Source organism: Mauremys reevesii, linkage group 10 (genome assembly GCF_016161935.1).
Source record: "Mauremys reevesii isolate NIE-2019 linkage group 10, ASM1616193v1, whole genome shotgun sequence".
Classification (NCBI taxonomy): domain Eukaryota; kingdom Metazoa; phylum Chordata; order Testudines; family Geoemydidae; genus Mauremys; species Mauremys reevesii.
In genome coordinates, this window is record NC_052632.1 from 1352592 (window position 1) to 1377594 (window position 25003).

The 25003-nt window shown below is 55.0% G+C and overlaps 1 long non-coding RNA gene across 1 annotated transcript in view; it reads left to right on the forward strand.

The window, feature by feature from the left end:
* The first annotated feature begins 9506 nt into the window (after nt 1-9506).
* Nucleotides 9507-25003, forward strand: part of LOC120373641 — a 105378-nt gene continuing 89881 nt past the window's right edge. The window contains exon 1 of the long non-coding RNA XR_005585620.1: nt 9507-9580. This is a non-coding gene — a long non-coding RNA (uncharacterized LOC120373641). The remainder of the gene's footprint in view (nt 9581-25003) is intronic.

The window sequence follows — 25003 nt, forward strand, 5'->3', positions numbered from 1 at the left end:
CCTTACGCCTGCTGCTCTGCCCAGGGGCGACCCAGGAGCAGAGTCTTTTCCCGGAGCCGCCAGTGCCGGAGTGCCACTGGGCTGCGAACGGGTGAGCCAACAGCCAAACAGCAGGCGGAGCTGCAGGGGTCCCGAGAGCTAACAAAGGAGCAGAAAGGCCAGGCCAGCCCTGCCCCAGCCCTCCGTGTGGCTCCAGCTGCACTGGCTGCTCCAGCGATGCCAGGGAGGCACGGGCTGGATGCCGGTTGCTAGGACACACAGGACTGAACCCACTATTTTCCAGCGGGAGCTTTCCAAAGACTGACTAGAAAAGTAAAACGGCCCCAGCTTTTCCTTCCAGGCGCCAGCTGAGCGGCCACACGCTTACAGGCAGTGCGCGGCTCCCAGTGGGACGGGTGGGTCCGTAGACGGACCCGGCGAGAACAGGGCTAACAGCTCCTGGTTCCCGCCATGGGCCGATAACAACCCTGGACCAGAGATACGGGGTTTGGGAACCCTCCTGTCGTGTGTGTTCATGGAGGTGTCTGCTAGTGCCCAGAGAGCTGGGGCGGGCCGGAGGGGGGCACTCGGCTACCTTTGCTCCCCACTCGCCCCTCCATGCCAGGGTGGGCCGGCCAGCAGTGCACAGCGTGTGGGGACGGGTCAGGCCAGGGGCCCCGAGTGCCGGTCGTGCAGTGGGGACGGGTCAGGCCGGGGGGCCCCGCGTGCCGGTCGTGCAGTGTGGGGACGGGTCAGGCCGGGGGCCCCGAATGCCGGTTGTGCAGTGGGGACGGGTCGGGCCGGGGGCCCCGAGTGCCGGTCGCGCAGTGTGGGGACGGGTCAGGCCAGGGGCCCCGAGTGCCGGTCGTGCAGTGTGGGGACGGGTCAGGCCGGGGGCCCCGAATGCCGGTTGTGCAGTGGGGATGGGTCGGGCCGGGGGCCCCGAGTGCCGGTCGTGCAGTGTGGGGACGGGTCAGGCCGGGGACCCCCGAGTGCCGGTTGTGCTGTGGGGACGGGTCAGGCCAGGGGCCCCCGCGTGCCGGTCGTGCAATGTGGGGACGGGTCAGGCCAGGGGCCCCTGAGTGCCGGTCGTGCAGTGTGGGGACGGGTCAGGCCGGGGGCCCCCGAGTGCCAGTTGTGCTGTGTGGGGATGGGTCGGGCCGGGGGCCCCCGAGTGCCGGTTGTGCTGTGGGGACGGGTCAGGCCAGGGGCCCCAAGTGCCGGTCGTGCAGTGTGGGGACGGGTCAGGCCAGGGGCCCCAAGTGCCGGTCGTGCAGTGTGGGGACGGGTCAGGCCGGGGGCCCCCGAGTGCCGGTTGTGCTGTGTGGGGACGGGTCAGGCCGGGGGCCCCCGCGTGCCGGTCGTGCAATGTGGGGACGGGTCAGGCCAGGGGCCCCTGAGTGCCGGTCGTGCAGTGTGGGGACGGGTCGGGCCGGGGGCCCCCGAGTGCCGGTTGTGCTGTGGGGACGGGTCAGGCCGGGGGCCCCCGCGTGCCGGTCGTGCAATGTGGGGACGGGTCAGACCAGGGGCCCCTGAGTGCCGGTCGTGCAGTGTGGGGACGGGTCAGGCCGGGGGCCCCCGAGTGCCGGTCGTGCAGTGTGGGGACGGGTCAGGCCGGGGGCCCCTGAGTGCCGGTCGTGCAGTGTGGGGATGGGTCGGGCCGGGGGCCCCGAGTGCCGGTCGTGCAGTGTGGGGACGGGTCAGGCCAGGGGCCCCGAGTGACGGTCGTGCAGGGTGGGGACGGGTCAGACCGGGGGCCCCGAGTGCCGGTCGTGCAGTGGGGATGGGTCAGGCCGGGGGCCCCGAGTGCCGGTCGTGCAGTGTGGGGATGGGTCAGGCCGGGGGCCCCCGAGTGCCGGTTGTGCTGTGTGGGGACGGGTCAGGCCGGGGGCCCCCCGAGTGCCGGTCGTGCAGTGTGGGGACGGGTCAGGCCGGGGGCCCCCGAATGCCGGTCGTGCAGTGTGGGGACGGGTCAGGCCGGGGGCCCCCCGAGTGCCGGTCGTGCAGTGGGGATGGGTCGGGCCGGGGCCCCCGAGTGCCGGTTGTGCAGTGGGGATGGGTCAGGCCGGGGGCCCCCGAGTGCCGGTCGTGCAGTGTGGGGACGGGTCAGGCCGGGGGCCCCCGAGTGCCGGTCTTGGCACTATTCATGGCCTCTCATTTTGCTGCCTGTGTTGTGTGCTCATAGTGTGAGCCGTGGGCGGGGTTTCCCCATGTGCTGAGCACCCGCTGGCCCAGCTGCCCTCTCGGGAGTCGGTTATGGTCCAACACGTGGGAAGCGTGGGCCGGATTTTGCTGTCGCTGACACAGGTTCATCCCAGTTTGACACCAGTGCACGTTCCCCAGCGCCCGTGGCACCGCTGCGGAGCACCGCTGGTGCCGACGAGCAGTCGTGGCCTGGGTTAGGCTGGCCCCCGGAGGCTGTGGGCACACGGGCTAGGTGCAGTCAGGCAGGGCCGGCCTTAAGCCGATTTGCCCGATTCCCCCGAATTGGGCCCCGCGCCTGAAGGGGCCCCCGCACCGGCAGCGTCTCTCCCGGAAGCAAATGCTGCGTCTCCCGGAAGCAGCAGCTGTTGCTAGGCAACGAGAGACGCTGCAGAGGCAGCCCTGGCTGGCTGAACTTGCAGGTCATGAGGAGGAGGGGGTGGGGGGAGAAGGCACATGTGCTTCCCCTCCCCCACCCCCAGCACTCACCTGGAGGAGACACCAAGGGAGCTTCTGGTCCGGTGGGAGACAGGAATCTCTGGAGTTGACCTCGATCAGCTGCTGAGGCTTCCAGGGGTGAGTGTTTGACCCTGCGATTCCCCCTAGGTCTGTAAGATTGGGTTGTTTTTGTGGTTTACGTGGTGTTGGTGCCTGCCTGTGTCTGTTTCAAAACTAAAGTCTTGGGATCCTGTAACACAGGAAAAAAGCCCCAAGCCGATACTTAGTGCTGTGAACTCCAGGTGAGAGAGAGGGAGGTTTGGAGGAGGAAACCAAATACATCAAGAGGAGAATGCAAAAGGTCTGCAACAGGGCAGACTTTTATCTCCCCCCTCCCCTCGCAGGAGGGGAAACTGAGGCACTGAGTGATCAAATTCCTCTCTCCAAATTATTTGCAAAGGAGGAGGATGGGGGCTCCTATCCAGACCTGTTCCCTTCCCATCAACTCTGCTTTCCCTGCTGCAAGACTGCTGTAGGGGCTGAATATTTCCATTAAATTATGGCTCCTTCGTTTGCCCTACAACAATGAAATAGACTGGCTTGATGGGGGGAATAGCCCCCCCCAAAGCTTTGTGGATATTAAGGGTTTGGGGGGGGGCATGATAATATTCTAGATCAATCAAATGCCCAGCTCAGCTTTCTAGCCATCCAGCAGCTTTAGGGCAGGGAAGGAAGGTGCTATTGTTGCAGAGTGGTCGCAAAATAAGGATGAATTTAGCGGGGGGTTGAGGGGTCTGCTTGAAATCCCACCCGATGCAGCCACACAGAATCATTGGCAGCGCTGGGAGAGGCCAGGAGTGGAAGCAGGTGGCCTGGGGGTGGGGGGACATTTGCCCTCAGTCCTGGGCTCTGGGATGGACTAGGCTGGATGGTGGGTTCAGTCTAGTCTTCCAGCCTGTTGCTCTCACTGGGGTTTGTGGTTTTCATCTGGCTCCACCGAAAAGAACAAACAAGCCCAGTAGAAAAGGGGAGTGAGAGAGGTGGGAAGGAGTTTATAAGGGGTTTAAGTGACCCGTCAGCGAAAGAGTAAAACCAGAGTTTGACTGGGTTTCCCCCCCCCCAGCCACCACTCCTGCAAACACTGGGCAAGGGGCAGCTCCATCCCCCACTGAGGCTATGGTGAGGGGCAACAGGGGAGGAAGGAAGCCACATGGCAGTCCAGTCCCTTCCCCCCAGCACCTCCCTCCAGCCCCCAAACTCTGTCCCAAAGCCTGCACCCACCCCTCCGCACTCCGACCCACTCAGCCCTGGGCAAAACTCCTTGGTCTGGCTCCCAGCCCCTCTCCAAGATTTGCAGCTGTCTGGAGGTGCCTGCCTTCCACACCTTCCTCATTCACACCTCATTCAGTCAATGGGGCAATTGATTACAAAGTGGAGGGAAGATCTTATTCTACTTCTAGCAAAAGACATTTTTCTTTTACCTTATGCTACCTTAGGGGCCCGCTATAACATATTACTAAGGTTCAATACAAAGTCATGTAAAGGTTATACAAAAATGCAGAATGCAGAGATTTATCTACAACTGCATTGATTGACTGCTGTGTGCAGTAATATAGTGACCCTGGCCATAGGTTTGTAATATTGTGTTGTTTTTGTGGTTTTCGTGGTGTTGGTGTTTGAGGGTGAGTTTGTGGCTGCCTGTGTCTGTTTCAAAACTAAAGTATCGGGATCCTGTAACCCAGGAAAAAAGCCCCGAGCCGGTACTTAGTGCTGTGAACTCCAGGTGAGAGAGAGGGAGGTTTGGAGGAGGAAATCAAATACATCAAGAGGGGAGAATGCAAAAGGTCTGCAACAGGGCAGGCTAAGACTTTTATCTCCTAGTTTTCTGGCATGATTTACTTTTTCAAGTGAATTTTGTGAGCAAAGAGCTGCAGAGTGATACAATGGATATTTCTGCAGGAATTTCTTCATTTGAAAAGCTTTGTAACTGGTTAAAAATGTACAGAGAGAAGGGTTTTCAAGAAGTGTTAACTGGTGCCAATGAACTTGCCAAAGATCTAGATGTGACTCCAGTATTCCAGACTAAACGTTTGCGCAAACGAAAAAAACAGTTTTAGTATGAGTCTGCAGATGAGCCTTTTTCTGACCCAAAGGAGTTTACAGAGTGCAGTGCTTCAGTCAAGTGTTAGACAAAGCTTTACAGTCACTTGAACCAAGGTTTGAACAGTTACAAAAGCATGAAAGTTTATTTGGATTTTTATGCAAATTCAAAAATCTTCCCAAGGACACCATACGAAAAGCTGCTGCAGATCTGGAACTTGCATTGACAGATGTGAAATTAGTGCAGGAAAACGAACAAGTTTCAACTGTAAAATCAGTTGACATAAATGGCTACATGCTTTGTGAAGAACTGGAAGCATTAAAGCCAATTATTTCATCTGATTGTAGAAACCCCCTAAAAATCCTTCAATTTCTTGCATATAATAACCGATCAACAGGATTCCCAAATTTATTTATAGCAATTCGAATCTTCCTGACTATTCCAGTAACTGTAGCCTCAGGAGAGAGGAATTTCTCGAAGCTAAATCTAATTAAAACATATCTGCGATCAACGATGCAGGAAGACCGATTAAACAATTTGGCAATCATGTCAATTGAATGGGAAGTAATGAAGAGCTTAGAGTTAGGCAATTTACTGAAAGATTTTGTCAAACAAAAAGCGAGGAAGATAAAGTTTTAAAAACATAGGTGAGGTGTACAATAAATATTGATATTTATAATATGATGTAATGTATGTAATATATAATTTTGTTATTATGTATATAGTCGTGGAAAGTAAATAATACATGGAAGAAATGAAAGGGGGGGTTGTGGTTTTTTTTTTTTTTTTAGTCATCCCTGCAGGGGCCCCGTCAAAACTGTTCGAATTGGGCCCCGCACTTCCTAAAGCCGGCCCTGCAGTCAGGGTCCCCAGGCGAGTGGCTGACTCAACTCTTGGCAGCCCCCTTGAAGAGGGGCAGCATAGTCCCCTCTCTATGGCTGGCCCCTGTGGCAGGCCCGGGGCGGGGGAGGGGGCCCAGGCTCGGGGCGGGGGAGGGGGCCCAGGCCCGGGGCGGGGGAGGGGGCCCAGGCTCGGGGTAGGGGCCCAAGGTCAGGGCGGGGGAGGGGCCCAGGCCCAGGGCGGGGGAGGGGGCACTAGCTGGGAGAAAGGCTTTTGTCTCTGCCTTGCTGCCTCCTGGGTCCTCGCCGAGTCCCACCACACGGCAATAGACCTTCGGCCCCGGCTGCCGTCCGAGCTCTGAGACCCTGCTAGAGTCCTGGCTCTCCCCCGAGCCGGAACGTCCACACCACAATGAAACAGCCCCTTCGCCCGAACCCCGGAGCCCGAGTCAGCTGGCCCGGGCCAGCCGCGGGGTCCAACTGCAGCGTAACAGAGCCTCAGAGCACAGGGAGGTTTTCAGCCTCTCGTGGGGGCCATGACTCCTGTGCCGTTCGATTGACTTTGGTCTGTGTAAAACTTCCCGAGCTGCCTTCCCTCCGCGGAGACGCGCTGGTCCTGGGGCCGGGCTGGGAATGGGAGGACAGGGTCAGGCACCAGGGGTATCTTGCTGCCTGGTGAACTACAGATCTTCAGTGGCGTATAGAAAACCCTGACAGTTCTCAGCAACCGACACCCAGCTCCCGGCAGGAGGGGTGGAGTGGGGGGCACAGCTGTTCCCCGCTAGTGGCGCCGCTGCCTTTGCAGGGCTGCTGCCCCCCGTGCTGCGTCGGCTCCTCCATGGCTGGGGCTCGCCGCCCCCGCAAGCCAACGCTCTGGCTCTCTGGTGCCTCTGGAAGGCGGCTCGTCCCTGCTGAGCCAGGGCACCACTTTTTGGCGCTCCCAGGGCCGTCCTTAGGATTTATGGGGCCCTATGCAGTATTATTAAACTGGTGCCCCTATGCCCCATGGCAGCCTGAGCTTGCAGCCTGGCTGGGGGGGGAGGGGCGGAGGGACAAGGCAGAAAGAATAACAAGATGCCTGGCCCGCCTCACGGTGGCGGAGAGTCACAGTTCCCTGCAGAGACCCCTGTACCCTCTCCCTCATGCAGAATGGACGTGCAGAAGGTACCTAATTAAAAGCACTAAACTTGAGAATAAAAAAAAAAAGTCAGTCACAGGTTTTTTGATACGCCCTGAAGTTTGTCAGACATTTATTTGCAAAAGCTTTGTAGTAAGGGTGAGTCAGCTGTCTTGCTGAATACAATATTAAATATTATGGAATACATGATGCAGCTCTTCTCTGTTTTACATTTTCTTAATCAGTATTTCTAAGCTTATTTTATATTTTAAATGTACTCTTAAGCCTTCATAAAGTAATCATTCCAGATTATTACATATTTAACTCACTGAAACAGACCTTACTTTAAATTAATCAGTCACAGTGGTTTAGTGTGTTCATAACAATGTTCATTGCTTTTAGAAAAAGGGAACACTAATTTACTGTGTGGGATCTCCATAACAATACACGTTTGTGAAATTCCACCAACTTTAACAAAATATCTTTCCAAAGATTTTAGGCATAACAAATGATTTTATATCTTACTAAAGTACTGATTTTGCTGGAGGGTTCTCTTAAAACTAGTTCATCAGATGTCAGAAGTAAAGAAAGGGAAACTCTTTGTCCAGCTATCTGGAAGCAAAGGGCTGTTGTCCCTTTAAGGGCTCTCTTCAATGGTGGGGAGGGGAGACAGTGAAAGGAGAAATGGATGGACAGAAAGGACAGGAAGACTTTGGAAGTAAGTTTTTTTTACTATAGTAATTAAAATGTGTATTTTAGATAAGGTCTTTTGAAGAATTTATTTAAAAAACCGTATGTCTGAAGATCCAAGCATTTAAGGCTAAAGATGATTGTGCATCTAAAAATCTATGCAAGGATTTTTTAGAGATGTGATTTTATAATCTTCACCAACTCACTAATGAAATATTTTTAAATCAAATTTTAAACTCAGGTCCTGTAGAGTAACATGTTCTGCCCAACTGTTTGTGTCAGTACATTCAGAAACTGACAGTAGATGCCCCCTGGGGGTTGGCAAATGCCTGTTAAATGGCTTCATTACCCCTTGAATGGCTCTTTAACAGTTTCAGTGTTGTGCTAATAGGTCTGGCAGGCTGGAGGCTTTTTCTCTTTTAACTACTAGATCCCGGGCCTGCAAGGAGGGTCAGAACAGGGATAGGAAAGCAGAAGGGGGGACACTAAGGCCCAGTGGCACCCCAAATTTTCCGGTGTCCTACCCAGCTGCCTATGCCTAAGGACGGCCCTGGGCGCCCCCAACCACTTACCGCCCTAGGCGACCGCCTAGTTTGCCTACTGGTTGCATTGCCCTGGCTCCTGTCCTTCCACAGAAGGCAGCTCTTGGAGCTCGATTCGGCGGGTGGCATCTAAGCAGACAGATCCTGGCACTTGGCTCTCGAGGCAGCGGATCCTGCCTGGTGCCAGGCTGTCACCCTCATTGCCAGGAGGCACGTCGGTCTGTCGGCGATAGTTATTGCTTCCTTCCCTGGCGGCAGTTCTGAGCTGCTGCAGGTTTGTGCAGCTGGGAGGGGACCTGTCTTCTGGGCCTGGGGACATCCAGAACATGCCCATGTCCCGTCATGCAGGACACCGCCCTGGCGGATGGACATGGGGTTAAAAGGTGGGATAAGGACACCTCGTGTAATGGCACTTGGGCATCAGCATGACCAGGCAATGCCCCTCCCTGCTGAGGGCCAGAGGTTGGTGCCCTCTCTCCTTGTTGTCCCTCGTCAACTGTGGAGATATTCTCCCCTGCTAGAGCACCCCGGCCCGTCTGCCCCCCTGTCCACCAGCTGCTGTGCTCCAGGTCCCATCTCCCGGGGAGCACGTGCTGCCAGCGCAGAGTCTGTTCTCGGTGGGTTTTGCAGAACAGCTGGTGATCGTTGTTACACTGCCTGGAAATAGCTCCCTTTGGAGCCCTGTTTCTGCTGGCTTGGCTGTGCTCAGCAGCGTCTTTCAGAAACGCACTTCTCCCCAAGAAGTAAACACCGTTTCTGTCGGCAGCGCTCAGGGCTGTCAGTCAGAAGGACAAACGGACAGCGAGTCACTGGCACAGGATTATTCAGCTCACACGTCTGTATATTACCCTGCTCTGAGTGTGCCCAAGGATGACCGCTGCCGATTCCAGGCCCATGTGGATTGGGCTGCAGCCTGTGATGTGGGCTCATGGCCAAGTCTGTGGAGCTCCGGTGCATGCTGCAGGACACACCTATTTCCATGACTCTGTGTGTGTGGGGGGCTTTGGGACCAATCTGACCGGGGGAGGGGACCTGGCGCTCTGCAGAGGAGCTGACAGAGGCTCTATCACTTGGGAGAAGCCCCTGAGTGATTTTTGTATAAATTGAACCCCTAACAACAACAGTGTCTGGTACAATCGGACAGTGGGTCTTGGCCCTGCCTTGGGGGGGCAGGGGTCAGGCACCAGCACTGCTTACGTCCCATGCATAGGAGCTGGCCCTGGGGATGTAGGGAGGGCTCCCGCACCCCCAGCTTGAAGTGGTTTCCATCATACCCAGGGTTTGCAGCAGCTGGCTCTCAGCCCCCCTGTAACCATGCTCAAGAAACTGCCTCTGGCCCTTGCCCTGTCTCTGACCCACCCTTTCTCAGGGAGGTCGCTCCAGAGTGTGGGAGGAGGCAGCAGCTGCACCAGCTGGGGCTCTGGGACCCATTTCATGATTTACTGACTCCACCTGTAACAGGCTGATTGCCCCTCAAGGGCCAAGGGGCCTGGGGCCAGCCACCCTGCTGACTAGAGGCACTAGGCACACCTGGGCTGGATCAGGTAGCAGAGGGCACAGGTGGCTGCAATGCAGGGGGAAGTTCAGGAAACTGCAGGGAGGAAGAAAGGCTTCTGCAGGGAGCCCCCAGAGACAGGCTGGTCTGCAGCCAGAAACCTGAGGCTCCGGCCAGGTAGGACCTCCGAGCGGTGGTAGCAGGAAAGACCCCAGGCAGGGGGGACTTGGAGGCTGCTGGGAGTGAGGGGGCTCCATCGGAAGGGCTGGGGTGTGGGGCATTGCTCCTGTGACCCCAGGCGGGACCAGCCCTGGGAGTGGGCTGTGTGGGGAGACCTGACAGGCTGTGTTTTGGGAGTTTTGAGTTTTATTCTGAAGCTTTATGTATGTAATAAATGTGTGTCCCACCACCCACTGCCAAGGGGCGGTGAATGGATGAGAGGCACCTGGGCAAAGCTGGTTGAGAAGCTCTTTCAAAGAAAAATTGTTAGCAGGGCACCACAGAGGCCAGGGGGTGTCTGGCCCCAGTCCACGGCCTGTGGGGGGCACCCCATGGGGCCAGGATCCCAGGGGAGATTAAGCAGCTGGAGACAGGGGCAGGTGGGCTTTGGCTGGGGCCAAGAGGCAGACGTGTTGTCCAGGGTCATTGTCTGTAGAATCAACTTCTGCCGAAACATTCCTTTCCTGGCCCTCAACTTGTATCCTGCACTCGAGCCTGAGCGCTCCTTTCGCCCTGTAGCCATGCGAACAGACAAGTGTCACTTCTCTCGAGTAGCTGAACTTAAACTGAATGATGACAATAACCCCTCCCTGGTCCGGGGCTCTCAGAGCAGCATCAAAAGCAGGTGAATGTCCGTGACCCTGCCCTGAAATACAGAGTGCGCTTGCTTTTGAGATGTCTCTCCTCCAGACGGGGGTGTGTGTGTGTGTGTGAAACCGGGGAGAAGCAAGGCCAGGAGGGAGGTGTGCTGGAAGCCAGGCCCTCCTGGGGCCCACGTACCAGGAGATCTGGGCTCTGTTCCCAGACAGGGCACACGGCCCTGGCCCTGATCCTGCCAACGCTTAGAGCCCAGCCTGTGAGCAGGCGTTACAGCAAGTGCCTGGAGAGCTCTTGCAGGATCCTCCGGCTGCCATCTCTGGAATAAGGAGGGTGACACTTCTAGGCAGGGAATGTCTCGCACTGCATCACACACACTTGGCCTACCAGTCTGTTTCTCCATCCGGTGGGGCTTGTCATTGCCCGTGACCGGTCTGGGACAAACACGCTCCTGATGCCTTGTTGGTGCGGCACAATGGGGCCATCCCGGCTGGGGCTTCTAGCAGTTACTGGCTATAAGCAATGCCCCAAAGGTCGTCCCCTGGCCACGTGCCGTCAGGTACTTTGTCTGGCCACCCCTCAGATAGAAGTGGGTTTGCATTGGCTCTTTAAGGATGTGAGGTTTGCACTGGGTAGCACCTAGAAGCCAGACCCCTTTGTGCCGGGCATCGTGCAGATGGAATAAAGCACCTGTCGCTAAGAGCAGGGATGTTTGTGTTCGCATTGGAAATGCAGCAGGCCCTGGAGAAGGGTCACCAGGGTTCACAATCAGGCACTTTCAACAATGGCGGCAGGGAGCCATTGCCAATGCACGGTTCCGTGATAATGGTGCTTGGTGTCCCCCTTCTCCCGCTCCGGCAGGAAAGCCAGGCTGCCCCGGCTGCTGAGCATCCCTGGCCCCTGCATGGGGTCACGTGGCTGTTCAGGGGCCCCAGGAGTCTGCCTGTCGGGGTCGGATTGCAGGCTGGGAACAGCCACAAGTGCCCAGGCCTAGCAGGGAGAGCTGAGGTCTGCGGGGGTTACTAAGCATCCAGCCCCGGCAGGCTCTCCCGGTGCGCAGTCTCAGGGCCTGGCTGGGCTAACATGCACCTACCGGCAGCGTGCCAGGTGCCACCACCTGTTCCAGGTACATCGCACCTGAGCAGCAGTTCCGCGGTGCTATCCCCAGAGCTGTTACCCTGGGAGCTCAGCAGGCTCCCTGCAGGGGGGACAATCCCGTCTCCTCTCCCAAACTGCCTGCCTCCCTCCTGCACTAGGCTCCTAGGTGACCAAGCTGCTGGCTTCTGAAGGGCGCACAGCCCCTTGTGCAGATGTTGGCAGGTCTCTGCCACTGACGCGGGATTACAAATGGCACCAGCTCAGGAGAGGTGCCCATGGCTGCCCTTTTACAATGGATGCCTGGAGCAATGACCCCCTAGTGCCCCAGGCTTCATCAGTGAGGCAGATGCTTCTTATTCTGTTTCTAGGATGGGGCTTGGGGCTCTGCTCTAGGCCACTTCCACTGACTGGAGCCCAGCATGGCTATGACCAGAGTGGGGAGTTGAGAGCAGGCTGCCGTGGGGTGCTGCAGCGTGCGGAAGGTGGGGCCAGGTAGTCCTGACCTGATGCAGCGAGCACAAGGGTGCCCCCGGAGCCAGAGGACAGTGACGTGGCCTGGTTGCGAGACTTGCCGTATTCTGGGCAGGTGCAGGGCAGAGGAGTGTCTCGGGCAGGCTGGAGGAGGAAGGTTGGCAGAACGGAAGGGACACTCTAGGGGTTAGTAACGCTGTGAGGCAGCAGAGGCTGGCACTGTGTGTGGGAGGAGGGAGCAGGTAATGCCCAGCTGTTTGCTTTCAGCAAGGGAGGGGAAGGCAGATCTGTCCCCGAGCTAACCATGGGTGGAGGAGCTTGTGACAGGATCGGGAGGGCTACAACAAGGAGTTGGTGGAAAAGCAAATTCCATGGCTCTCAGCCAGCAGACAGGCCCATGTAGATGTGGATTGCCACGGACTCGCAGGGGCGAAAGAAAATGCAGGCCTGTTATTTACCAGGCTGCACGTGGCAACAGACTATATTGGTAAGGGATGCAAGGAGAGTGTGGGTCACGATGCAAACTGCAGACACACACACACACACTAAACTTAATCAATTTAAAAGTTTTATTGGGGATAATTACAAGGGGTAAGGGAGCAGCGTAAGATTAGCTAATAGAGTTAATGAAACTTAAAACACACAATGACTAAAATATCTACTAACAATATTTATAAACAAAGATGCAGCATTTAGTAATAACTGATACTTACAAATACAAACCAACGCATAACGACCGGCAAACGTAGAAGCTCTATTTGAAACACGTGAGCTGAGAGAGAGGCTTCGAGGTGATCAGGCTCGGTTACAGGTATACACAAGACACACGGGTATACACAGGATACACAGGTATACACAGAATACACGGGTATACACAGGATTCGTTTTCTTTCTCCTCTCCCTGCCTGCACATGGCAGGCAGGCCATAAAGTACCCACAATGACATCATAGAAGTGTCATAGGGGACGGGGCCCAAAACCTGTTTGTGTTTGTTTCTGATTGGCACAAGCGAAGTTAACACCATGTAGGGGAGCAGGTGCCTTAAAGTCTGGCTTCGCCCCCAAAAGGTGAGGAAATGCATATTGTCTTAGAATGTGTTTAACACTGAATGACAAACGAAGAGGCCAGGGCAATACTGGTATGGCAAGTTCTACAGGATGCAGACAGGAACTCATCTCAACAGTAGACAGCACACAAGACATCGCCTTGGGGTGAGGGAGGAAGCCCTCCTGAATTCTTAAATCATCCCCTGTTTGCATCACTTCTGCTTCTGTACTTCCCTGCATTGTAGCAGCTGCTGTTCCCAAGTCACATGTTACTTCTGGGCTCTGTTGAGGTTCTTATCTCCTTCCTTGGCATGTCACCCAGTCATTTCCAGTTCAGCATGGCCCGCGCATTGCAGCAACCAGGGCAGAGCAGAAACCTTCTGCTGCTAGCGTGGCGGGTTCTGTGTCTGAGGCCCAGCACACAGTGCGGAACTCCTGAGACCATCTTGAGAGAGACCTAGAAAGGAAATTGGGCTCCTTCCATAACCGACACCTTTGCAGCGTCTTCAGGGTGGGCTAACGGCTGTTACAGGACCCTGTCTGTCCAGTGTGGCCCTGCCCCGAGCTGGGTAGTAGAGAGACACTCTGCTTTCTGCACCCCTTGGGGCGGGCTGGAGCCCAGGGCCGGAGGCTGGCATGGAGGCCATGGCACTGAGGAAGGCCCACACCCCCAGAGGGCTGAAGGAGGTGGCACAGCGGCCTTGGACAGCTCTCTTCAGGGAGTTGAATCCCACTGCCCCCAGGGAGGGGAGCGGGTCCCACCATAGACAACACAGTCTGGGGTCCTGAAAGGTTAATTTCTCTTTTGCGATTGGCGGAGAACAAGGAGGCACGTCTGCGTAAAACAGGCAATCGTCCTGCGGAACACGGCTCCTCGGCTGGGAAGAGTTGGGGTCGGTCTCGGCGTCTGGCGGAAGACCCGGGTTATTGGCCTGCTCTGGCAGTTTGCTGATGCTTGGAGCCCTGGGCTCCCTGCTCGGCTCACGCCTGAAAGAGTTCTGAGCACCAAGGCTGAGCAAAGCCCAGAACGATGCCGTAAGATGGAGGCTGAGCTGGGGGTAAAGGGGGATAACCCCCTGTAGTGGGGCAGCTGCTCCACTCCTGGAAACCAAGGGTTAAAAGCGGCCCTGGGGAGGGCTGCAGCGGTGAAAGGCTGGGCTGTTGGGGAAGCAGCCACAGCTGCGGCCAGCTCAGTCCAGGTCCAGCTGGCCCTATCAGAGGGCTGTGGGCCAGGAGCTGGAGTCTCGCTCTAGCCCTGGAGGGGGCAGGGCTGCCTGAGAGGGGGGTATCTGAAGCAGAGCAGGGCTGGGGAAGGGCAAGGGAGCTGGGGAGCTCCAGCCTGGCAACTCTCCAGGCTGAGGCCTTGTTAAGGAGGCACTGGGGCAGCCGGGGGTTAGGCAGAGGCAGCTGGGCCAGCCCCCTTTGCCAATGAGGAGTGGCCATGACAGACTGCAGTCTGCCTGTCACGGAGCGTGGGGGAGTCAGGGCCCCGCACCCCCCACTTCCTGCCATTCACCGGGACTCTCAGCCAGCCGGTAACACAGACAGGAACATAGTCCAACACCGCGTGTAGGTACAGAGAACAGAACCCCCCAGTCAGGTCCCTCTTGAGGGGGCAGGGAGCTTAGACCCCAGCCCTGGGGCTCCTTCCATTTTTCCTCACCAGCTCCAAACTGAAACCCCTTCCTCTGCCTTTGTCTCTTTCCCAGGCCAGGAGGTCACCTGATCCCTTTGTTCTCCAACACCTTCAGCTGGCACCGTGCCGGGGAGGGGCCCAGGCCCTCAGTTGCCAGGAGAGCGGGTGTCGGCCATTCTCTGTGCAGACACCATCACCCTCACCCTCTCGGGCTCTGTAACAATCCCACCCCCTGATCCCACCACCTAGATACTTAAGAAATGCATCGGGGAAACCGAGGCAGACAGACCGTATTCAGTGAAAACATTCCCACTTGGTCACGCTGCCCCAGCGAGCGGGGGCTAGATGATGACTGGCAGTAGCCACTGAGGCAAGGTGGGGTTAGAGGGTTGGGGGTTCCCCTGGAGGGGAGACCCAGCGTGTGGGGGTACTGCACGGGTCAGAACCCCAGGTAAGGGCACCAGGGTCCAGGAGGGACATGGGGAGAGGGGGCCCTAAGGCAGGTGAGACGTGGCCAGTAGGAGGCGCTCCGTACACTGGAAAGCTAATTCCCGAGACAACCAGCAGGAGGCACCGCGCCGGTGAGTCTCACTTCAGCCCCCTCCCCCACCCTTGGTCTGGCTTGTCCCGGGAGCTGGTCAGCGCTGTGGGGCAGGGCTATCTCTCCTGCCGTGTGTCCAGCACCCAGCAAAACCGAGGTCTTGATCTCCTCGGGGGCCTGTTACAGGTGGGATGGCCCTAGGAAGAGACTGTGCATAGCCCCGCCTCTGGCTAATCCTGCATCCTCTCCTTGGGGGGCAGCTGTGGGGGCAGGTGGCGGGACGTGGTTACCGGTCTGGGTTGATGCTGAGCTGTGTTTGAACGCTAAGAGCGTCCCTTGGGATAGGAACGAGGCAATGGCACTGGTGGGGACCCTGCGGGTGAGCTGGCCAGGGGAGCAGGGAAGCTGAGGCAGAGACAGGGTCACGTGCTGGGTTTGAGGAGACCCTGTTGTGCTAAACCAATGGGAAATCCTTCCAGCCCTGCATTGCTAGGAGTGGGAGCTCCGAGGTCACTCGTCCAGCCCCTTGTGCAGAGGCAGGATTCACCCCTGACAGCCAGCCCCTTTGTGCTTGCGTCACGTAGCCGCATGTCTCCCTGAGCCACGGAGCGAGCTGTCACGTTGGTGCGAAATGGTGAATCTGAACATGGAGTCTCCGGGCCGGCTCTCGGGAAGGAATTGTGGCTGGCTGGGTTTTGCTAACACAGAGCGTCTCTCAAAGATCCGGGGCCTCCTACGCGGTGAATTAATGAAGCCAGGAGGCAGCCAGTGCTGCTGTGCTTCCAGAAGGGGATATGTCCCTGCAAGGAGGTCTGATGTTCCTATAGCAACTGCTGGTTAAAAATAATCCAGGAACAAGTTAGGGAGTCCTGGGGTCCGGTGACTGGAGAACTCCCTGAAAGCCGGGGCTGTCGTGGGGGCAGATCACCTGTGAAGCGATGTCCTGCCGGCGTCCCACTAGCTGGGGATGCCAGTTCTCGCCCTGTGCAGCTGCAGCAGGGACGGCCAGGCCTCGCAGGGCCTGCACTGGCCGATGGGTGGGCAGGAGATGCTGGGTAAGCCCCTTCCATTAACAGCCGTCGCACCAGGGCTGTGCTGAGGGGATGGCACAGAATCCAGGAGAGCCAGCCCAGGAGGCAGGATCCCCTCCCTCCAGCTGGGGGACGCCTCCGTGTTAGATCTGCTACCTTGTCCCTCTCCTCCCAATACAAACAAAGGCTGGGCCTGTCTGGAACTACAGTGCATGGAGAGGGTCCCCCATGCTCCCACTTCTAGAGGCCAGACACCGTTGTGGCAGGGCAAAGGGGGTTCTCTGGCCTCTGGGTGCTAGGGTGCTAGCCCCAGCAGGGTTCTCTCGCACAGGCCCTTGGCGGAAGGTGGAGCCACGTGGCTGCTTGGCTGGCAGGAGGGACAATGCCTTTGGGGAGGCAGGAGTCCTCCTGGGCACAGTGCTCCTGGGACTGGGCTGAACTGCAACCTGGGGAGTTTGTGTCTTGAGCCAGTTAATACCCCACTTTCTGCTCCCTGGTGTTCGGCTGTGAGGAAGAGACCTGCTGCTGTTTTCCTGTTGAACCATTTCCCCAGCGTGCAAACCTCCCCTGCAATGTGCTCCCGCTCCCGCACACAGCGTTACTCTGTTGGGGTGGGCTTGTCTACACATGGACATCTGGGGCCTGACTTTCAGAATGAGGTGCGTGCACGTTGAATTGCTCGTGCGATTGCACTTGCAAATCAGAACTAGCCATTGGTGGGTGTGGTCACACAGCTCCCTGTCACTTTGTGCTCACAATTGCCATTGTGCACAGGCAGCCACAGTAATCCCATGTGCAGCTGCACCTGGGCTTGATTCTCCAAACAAAGGGAGAGCATTCATTTGTGAACGCCCATTGAGCCTGATCAATAACCTCCCTCGAACCTCAGGCCCTGCCCCGTGGTCCTGACACAAAGGGCTACTGCCCTTAACTTTGCTACAGGCCACTTGCCAGTGTTTCTTCATTTCCTCTTCAGTGCAAAGGCATGGACAAGAGCTGCCCCCCCCCCCGAGTGTAGACACGGCTTTGCAGCCCACCATGCTTCTGTTGAATGGACCTGGCAAGTCTCCAGCAGAAGGAGACTTATGAATCAGATACTACCCAAGAGTCTGAAAAACCACCAGTTTCTTAAAGGAATTAGAAGCAAATATAGTGGCAGCCGCTGTACTGAAGTGATGACTCAGGTTTGTGTGGGAGCATGGGAATGCAGCAAGTGTCCAGCGCCGGGCGCAGCTCCTGGGGCAGTGTGACTGAGGCTAGGGGGATCTGCATGTATCAGACCCGACGGGCTTCAGGTCTGCTTTTACTGTAGCCAGCGAAGGGACAAAGCTGTCCTTTGCGGGGTCTGTTTGCCTCTGATCGCTCTCCTGGACTGCCCACGAGCTGCCTACCAGCTGGCATGGATGCAGAGCACGTGCTCTCGAGCAGTGCATGAGTTTGCTGCTGCTGCTCTCGGGGAATTTACAGAGAGCCCCAGTAGGGCCCTCCAGAACCGGTCCGCGTCCCAGGCTGAGCTCTGAGTGCTCTCCTGGGCTGTTCCCGAGGCCAGGACTCAGCGCACAAGCTCCAAATCTCCCAAAGGGCTCTGGGGGCGTGCGGCAAAGGAAGCCGTGTCTTCCGAGCTCTCTTCCCCACCCACCTGCCATCCAGAATTAGATCCGTGAGCTGGGGGGTGATTACATAAAATAAGGAAATGGATATAAATGACAAATAGCGAGTCTGAGTCAAAATATTGAGGTGTGTTCGTGAGGGAAGGAGCAGGGCTCCTGCCGCTCCGGTCCTGCTCTATGTGCATACCAGGACTGGGGCGGGGGTATCTGTGAACGTTTGCTTTGGCGCACACAGTGTGTTAAATCTAGTTTGCTAAAGCAGATCATGTATTCACACACACTGGTTTAAAAGAACACTAGTAAGGTTGCAGACTCAAGCACTCGGCAGCTAGGAAATGCCAGAATTCATCCCCCTTGTGCCTAGGCTTAATCTTTAATAGAGCTGGGCAAATTACACCTCCCGCCCTTCACTGGCAGGTCTGGGGAAAACAATTACTTTTGTCTGCATACAACTCAAAACATGTTGGACTCCTTGGCAAATTGAAGAAATCAGAAACGTTTCCTGTTTTGTTTGACCTGAAATAAACTGTTCCACTTTGGAGATCTCCAATAACAGCAAAGGAAATGAAGAGCGAGTGAGGCAGGCAGCGGGGGAGGAAGGTGCCTCTCCCACCTGGGTTCGAGTTCTGGCCCAGCGGGGATCTGAACCTAGGTCTCCCTGGCGAAGGCCCTAGCCGCAGAACTCAGTGCCCTGTGCCCGAGGCGGCTGCGCTTCCTGGGGCAGGGTCTGGCTCTCCCGCTGTAGCTGGTTACGCTGTATGAAGCATTGTTGGCCTAGAACGAGAGCAGCTCTCTAGCGTGTGATGGTTTGAGCACTCGGGGGCCACCTGGGGTCTGCTCTCTGCCCGGCTGAATGCTTCAATGCCCCAGCAAGAGCTGCAGGGCCCCTCCCCAGGGGAGGGGCAGGGGGCCCAGGACTTAGCACCCCAGAGGACTAGTACACCCCAGCTGCTGGGCTATGGGCTGGGCCCTGCATTGCACGGGGTAGAGCTAACAGCACTTCCTTAAATTTCACACCCACCTCCTCAGCTACAGCTGGGGGGTGCCCAGAGCAGCTCGGGGTGGGGGGGTGTTCCAAGTAGCCTCTGCTCCAACCGGAGAGCAGGCCAGTCCTCGCTGAAAGCTGCTAATGGTCCCAGGGCTGCTATGCTGGCAGGAGTGGGAGGTGTGAAGCAGCCCCGTCAGGTCTTGTCTTCGCCCAGGCCAGACCTCAGAGACCCTCCCTGGTGTGGCTGGTGCTATGGGAGCTGCCATGCAGGAGGATTGCCCAGCTGCCTTGGCCATCGGCACAGATGTTAGCGCTCCTGTGCGCCTGTGTGTTTCCAAGCAGCTCTGTAGGCCCTGACTCCTGACACATGCCTCTGGAGTACGTGAACTACTTCGGGTCGCTGGCTTACCAGAGGGGGGGATAATTTCCTATGAAATCCTGTTATCTCTGTAAAGGGACTAAACTGAGGAGAAATACAGCCAGGACTGCCAGCCTGGACACATTGCATAGTAACTCAAGGAAGGGTTGTGTTTAAGCTGAAGTATCATAGAATCCTAGAATCTCAGGGTTGGAAGGGACCTCAGGAGGTATCTAGTCCAGCCCCAGCTCAAAGCAGGACCAACCCCAACTAACTCATCCCAGCCAGGGCTTGTCAAGCCGGGCCATAGCTGATTGCTCTCCTTTCGGGTAACAATTTAAAGTGGGCTGTGCTCAGGGTGTGGAGCCACGTGTACTGGGCGGCCCTAATATTTGAAATGGCAAATACAACTTGCCCGCATTGCTCCTGAAACAAACTGGTCTGACACTGAGGTGCAGTGGGTGGGTAAGCGCAGATTGCAACGGCTTGTATCCAATAGCTGTAGGGGGTGAGGCTCCCCCTCTACCTTTCCAGCAGTGATTCCCAGCAAGAACGTGACTCCATCCCAGGCTAATGACTGACCTTTCTGGCAGGGGCATGCCGTGGTTTCAGGTGTGCCTCGAGCTGAGGGAAGCATTGCCAGTGACCCAGCATGGGCATCCCATGGTTGGGGGTTTCATTACACAGCTGAGATCAGGCCAGGTTTGACCATCTGAGGCCTGAGTGCACATGGGCGGACTTGTGTCTGCTGGGCCGACCTGCAGGTGTTTGGAAAGCTTGCAGAACTTGGTCTGGCTGGAAACTTGTCTGCTTCATCTGAGTAAAGCCAATCTGAAGTGACCCACTGCAAGTGGGGCATGAACACCATGCAAGGAAGGGAATTGGCCAGGTCCAGCAGGCTCTAGCTCGGCAAAGCCACCGTTGTGCTCCCTAACCCCAGGATTGTTGAGGTGCTGTAGCTGTCTCTGTTGGAAACTAGAGCAGCAATTTGCAGTAGCTACGCAGCGCCCCGGCTCTCCTGGTACAAAGTGCCTGGAATCAAAGACCAGTTTTCAGACCCATTTGTTGGTCGCAGCCTGGCCCAAGCATGGTGTCCAGCACTTCGCCCTGCACTTCTCCCATTGCAAAGACAAACCCTGCACAAAAGAGGGTCCTGCATCTCCTCTTTCAGACGGGGAGATGTCCCCAAAGCTCAGCTCCACCCCATCGCCTGCGCTCCTGTTCAGGCCCAAGTGACGTTCGCTGTGGGAGATTAATTCTGGTGGTTACTCCGCACTGGAACTGAAGATGAAGTAAAAGGACACCAGTGGGCAGAGAAGCATTAATTATTCTTTGCTTGAAATAAAACCAGGCGGGTCTATGTGCAGTGCCGCTACGCTGCTCGACTCCAAGCACAGGGAAACTCATGAACTCTTCCCCACCGTGCTCCTCTCTGAAGAGCGAACAAAAGTTTAAACCCTTTTCTTTAAGTGAGAAGCATTTAGAGTTGGGGGAAATCTGGGTCACCATCCATCGTTTGCTTGACAGTGCTGTGCATTAATTAGACTTTGACTCTAATAACTTGTGTTAAGGTCTGAAAATAGAAATGCTATTGCAATGTGTCACTGGATAGCATGTGCTTTTCGTTTTGCAATTACAGTTGACATTTCACACGGTTAATTCAAATGTTCTGGCCTCAAGTAAGTAACTTCAAGTCTCTGCACTTACCACCATGGCCCCCTTGATCTCGCAGAACCTAGGTTGCAGGGCCAGCAACTAAATGGTCACCTGGGCCATCTAATGGGTTTCCCTGCTGTTGGCATGGCTAATTGCTGCACTGCTCACAAACAGAGCTTGTTCCAGCCCTTGAATAATTCTGCTGCCTTGTGATTTTTGTTCTAGTTACTCTGTCTCTTCTAAACTGTCAGCCCTCGAGTTCTGTGCTCACAGTATACGGAGCTGTACATCCAACAGCAGGTCAGTAGAGCTAGGCCAATGCTACAAAACCCTCCCTTTGGATAATCCCTTGACAAGCTTAAAGGTTTTTGCTTTGGTTGTGCTTGTCCTGACGTTTACTCTGCACAAATATTAGAACACAAGAAGAGCGGGAGGACCTTTGAAAACTGAAATGATAGAAAGGGAATGAAGTTTAATAGTGCAAGGTCATGCATTTAGGGACTAACAATTAGAATTTTTGCCATAAGTTGGGGTTATAACACAAGTGACCAAGGAGGAGAAAGTCCTGGGTGTATTGGTTGATCACTGGCGACTCATAGGATGACTATGTGATGTGGTTGTGGAAAAAGGCTAATGCAATCCTAGGATGCATCAGGTGAGGTATTTCCAGTAGAGACTGAGAGGTGTTAGTACCATTATACAAGGCACTGGTGAGATCTCATCTGGAATACTGTGTGCAGTTCTGGCCTCCCATGTTTAAGGAAGATGAATCCAAACTGGAGCAGGTGCAGAGAAGGGCTAATAGTGATCAGAGGAATGGAAACCCTCTCTTATGAGAGGAGACTTCAGGAGCTTGGCTTGTTCAGCCTAACCAAACGAAGGCTGAGGGGAGATATTGCTCTTTAGCAATACAACAGATGGGTAAATACCAGGGAGGGAGAGGAGTTATTTAAGTGCCAATGCTGACAAGAACAAATGACTGTCAACTGGCTATCAACAAGTTTAGGCTTCAAATTAGACAAGGCTTTCTAGCAGTCAGAGGAGGGAAGTTCTGGAGCAGCCTCCCAAGGGGAGCAGTAGGGGCAAAACACCCAACTGGCTTCAGGACTGAGCTTGATAAGCTTATGTGGGGGTGGTGTGATGGGATTGCCTACAATGGCGTGTTGCCCATCTACAACTGCTATTAACAAATATCCCCAATGGCTGGAGATGGGACACTGGATGGGGAGGGCTCTGAGTTACTACAGAGAATTCTTTCCCAGGTGTCTGCCTGGTGGGTCTTGCCCACATGCTCAAGGTCTAACTGATCTCCATGTCTAGGGTCGGGAAGGAATTTCCCCCCAGGTCAGATTGGCAGAGGCCGTTGGGAGTTTTCACCTTCCTCTGCAGCATGGGGCATGGGTCACTTGCAGGTTTAAACTAGTGTCAATGGTGGATTTTCTGTGACCTGAAGTCCTTAAATCATGATTTGAGGGGTCCAGTAACAGCCAGAGGCTGGGGGTCTGTTACAAGAGTGGGTGGCTGAGGTTTGTTGGTCTGATGTGCAGCAGGGCAGACTAGATGATCACAATGGTCCCTTCTGGCCTTAAAGTCTGACTGAGTCACTACCGAGCGCTGCATAGGTGCTTGGTGGATGTGCCGAAAACAGAGAGGACTTGCAGTAAACACGTGTTGGTGGTAGTTTGTTTTTTTTGTGCCCCTTTGTTAGTGTCACATGCTCTGGGGTCTCTGTGGCTGACGTGTACCTGAAGTAGTCAGATAAAACAGCAAGAAGTGTTTTAAATCTAATGAATAAAAAAGAGCAGCCTGTGGGCACTGCCAACCCCAAGAACGCTGGGGGCACCTGCTGCCCAGAGCTTAGGATGAGCGGCTTGTCTGGAAAAAGCAAGATCTGCAGCTTTAAACAGGTGAGAGGCTCCTTGGAAATCCCAGCACTTAGTCAGGAGTGGGTCTGTGGGCAGCAGGGCATTGGTGTTGTACCTGGAACAACTCGGGGGTGCGAACTGGGACAAATGGTTCCTCCCGCATGGCAGAGACCATAGCAGGGGTCAGAGCAAGAAGTGCCTCAGCACACGCCCTGTTCCGGAGACAGAGAATGTCCTGTACAAACCAACCCCGAATTCAGAGACTCCAGTGCCGGAAGGGACCACTAGGATGATCTAGTCCGATTACTGGCCAGAGAGAGTCACTTGTCTCTGCCGTGAGAGTTGTCACCCTCACCAGCTGGGCCACATTTTATAAAGAGACACCCCTAGTCTGGAAACAGCGGGCCTGGTTCTGGGCTCCTGCCCCCAGTTCTGCGGGCTGTAATTCTGTTTGCCTCAGAGCTGCCCTCTCTTTACCGAGGGGTGAGAGCTAAGCTGGGCCCACGTTCTCCAGTTACCCATGGGGAGAGGAGCTGCTGTGTAGGATGGTCACTCTCCAGTCCCGTCTGGAGAAGGGGGAGCGGGTGGTCCAGACATCTTGCTAAAGAAGAGCAGGGCAGTCGAGGCAGACTGGCCTTTTTTGATCCTAAAATGACTTGGCTCTTGGACCCAGGACTCTAAGCACCAGATTTATTTATTTATTTTAAATCCCTGTTTGCACCTTCCCCTGCCTGTGATGTGGAAGAGAATTTCTGAGGTGTGGCACAACACTGTTCGCAAACTGATTTCCCTAATACAGTGTCCCATAATTATAGACACGGACCCCTCCAACCAGCGCTGTAACAACGAAGCGCAGTGGTTGCTCTCCGATTCCATTTCCTTTTCTGCAGGCAGTGTTGGCATAAATACCACAAGTGGTGACTGTTCTCACTTCATCTTCTCTCTCTCATTCTTACAGTCGGTGGTTGCCTTGACAACACATCTCCTTGTGCTTTTCATCTTTTCCTTCTTAATCCATGAATTTGAGCGCCCCAACATCTTATTTCTGCTCTGCTCAAATGGTTCTTTGAAAGACTGACGCAAAAATATTGAACTGTACATCATAAGACATGGAAACTTGTCTTATTCTTGGTTGGAAAGCCTCGATATAGAAATGAGTATATTAGTAATAGAAGATGAGTGCTCTTAATGTTAGAGAATTGTGGTAGTTTGCTTCCTGTCTGTTTCACTATGATATACACTACATGTGAACATCTACACACAATCATAAAAGCATGTACTGTTGTCTTCAGGTATAATGTGGCTATTTCATATTATGAATGCCACAAAGTACTGTTTTTACTGACTATGTTAAGAGCTTATGGGAGGCAGTAATAACCTTGACATCACTAATTTTCCCTCAAGGAAGCTGACAGGTTTGACGTGTTTGTGGTTTTGTTCTACAGCTGGGTACAGGGTAAATCGCTCAAACGCGCTATTCAACAAGGGAATACCGAGCACCCTCTCCACTCTGATGGCTCACTGAGGAGTTGGCTGCTGCAGTAGGACTTTGAGATGCTTTGAAACGAATGGCAGAGGGCAAAATTTTCAAAAGCATCAAAGTCCAATTACAACGCTGTCCCACTTTCAGAAACGCCCCAGGAGCTTTCAGTGAGAACTGCCGAAGTGCGAGTCTCTTCTGAAAATGGGAGCTAGATGCTTCTGATGATTTCCCCCAAAAGGCCTGTGGCAGTCCAGAGTGTGGAATCCGGCTCCTGGGCCCTAGCAGCGTCTCAGAAAAGTATTAGAAGCACAGAGAACTGCCAGAAAAGTGTGGGCTAATATTTACCTGACCTACTTGTGCTAACTGACTGACATGCATTAAAATCCCCTTCAAATCCTTATTAATTATTTCCCTGCTTCCACACTTGAACAGAAGAGTGCAGTTCCTTCCCATTCCAGAAGAGTGAGGAAGCATCAGGTGCTTTTAAAAGTCCTCCTGTAACCGCTGCTGCGAAGAGGGAGTTGCTGCTAACTTCAGCAACAGGAGCAGATAGTGGGAATTTAGCTTCATGGCACATGATACTTTTGTCACTGTTTCCATGCAGTCAAGCAAATGAGTCTTGTTATGATGTTCTCATTGACTTCAATCGGGCACCAGCTCGCCCTGGAGGTGTGTCGGACCCTGCTCACGTGCATTCTGCAATTCCTGGGGAGTGGAACAGTCGGGTTATGGCCACTAACCCTCTCATGACTCTCCCTTTCCATCATGTTGAAGATCCTGGATAACTCCCTCACTAAGCTGTGCTAGTGCCCTGGGGAGAGGAATCTTCCAGTGAGACGCCATGTGAAGGGACTGCAAAATCCAACATGTGATTGGCTGGTAAATTCTGCTACCATGAAATTGTTTGTTCACACTTAAAAAAAAAAAAAAAAATCTTGTGAACACAGGGACAGGTAAAGGCTCCCCATGGCCTAGCATAACTCGATAAAATATAGACAAGC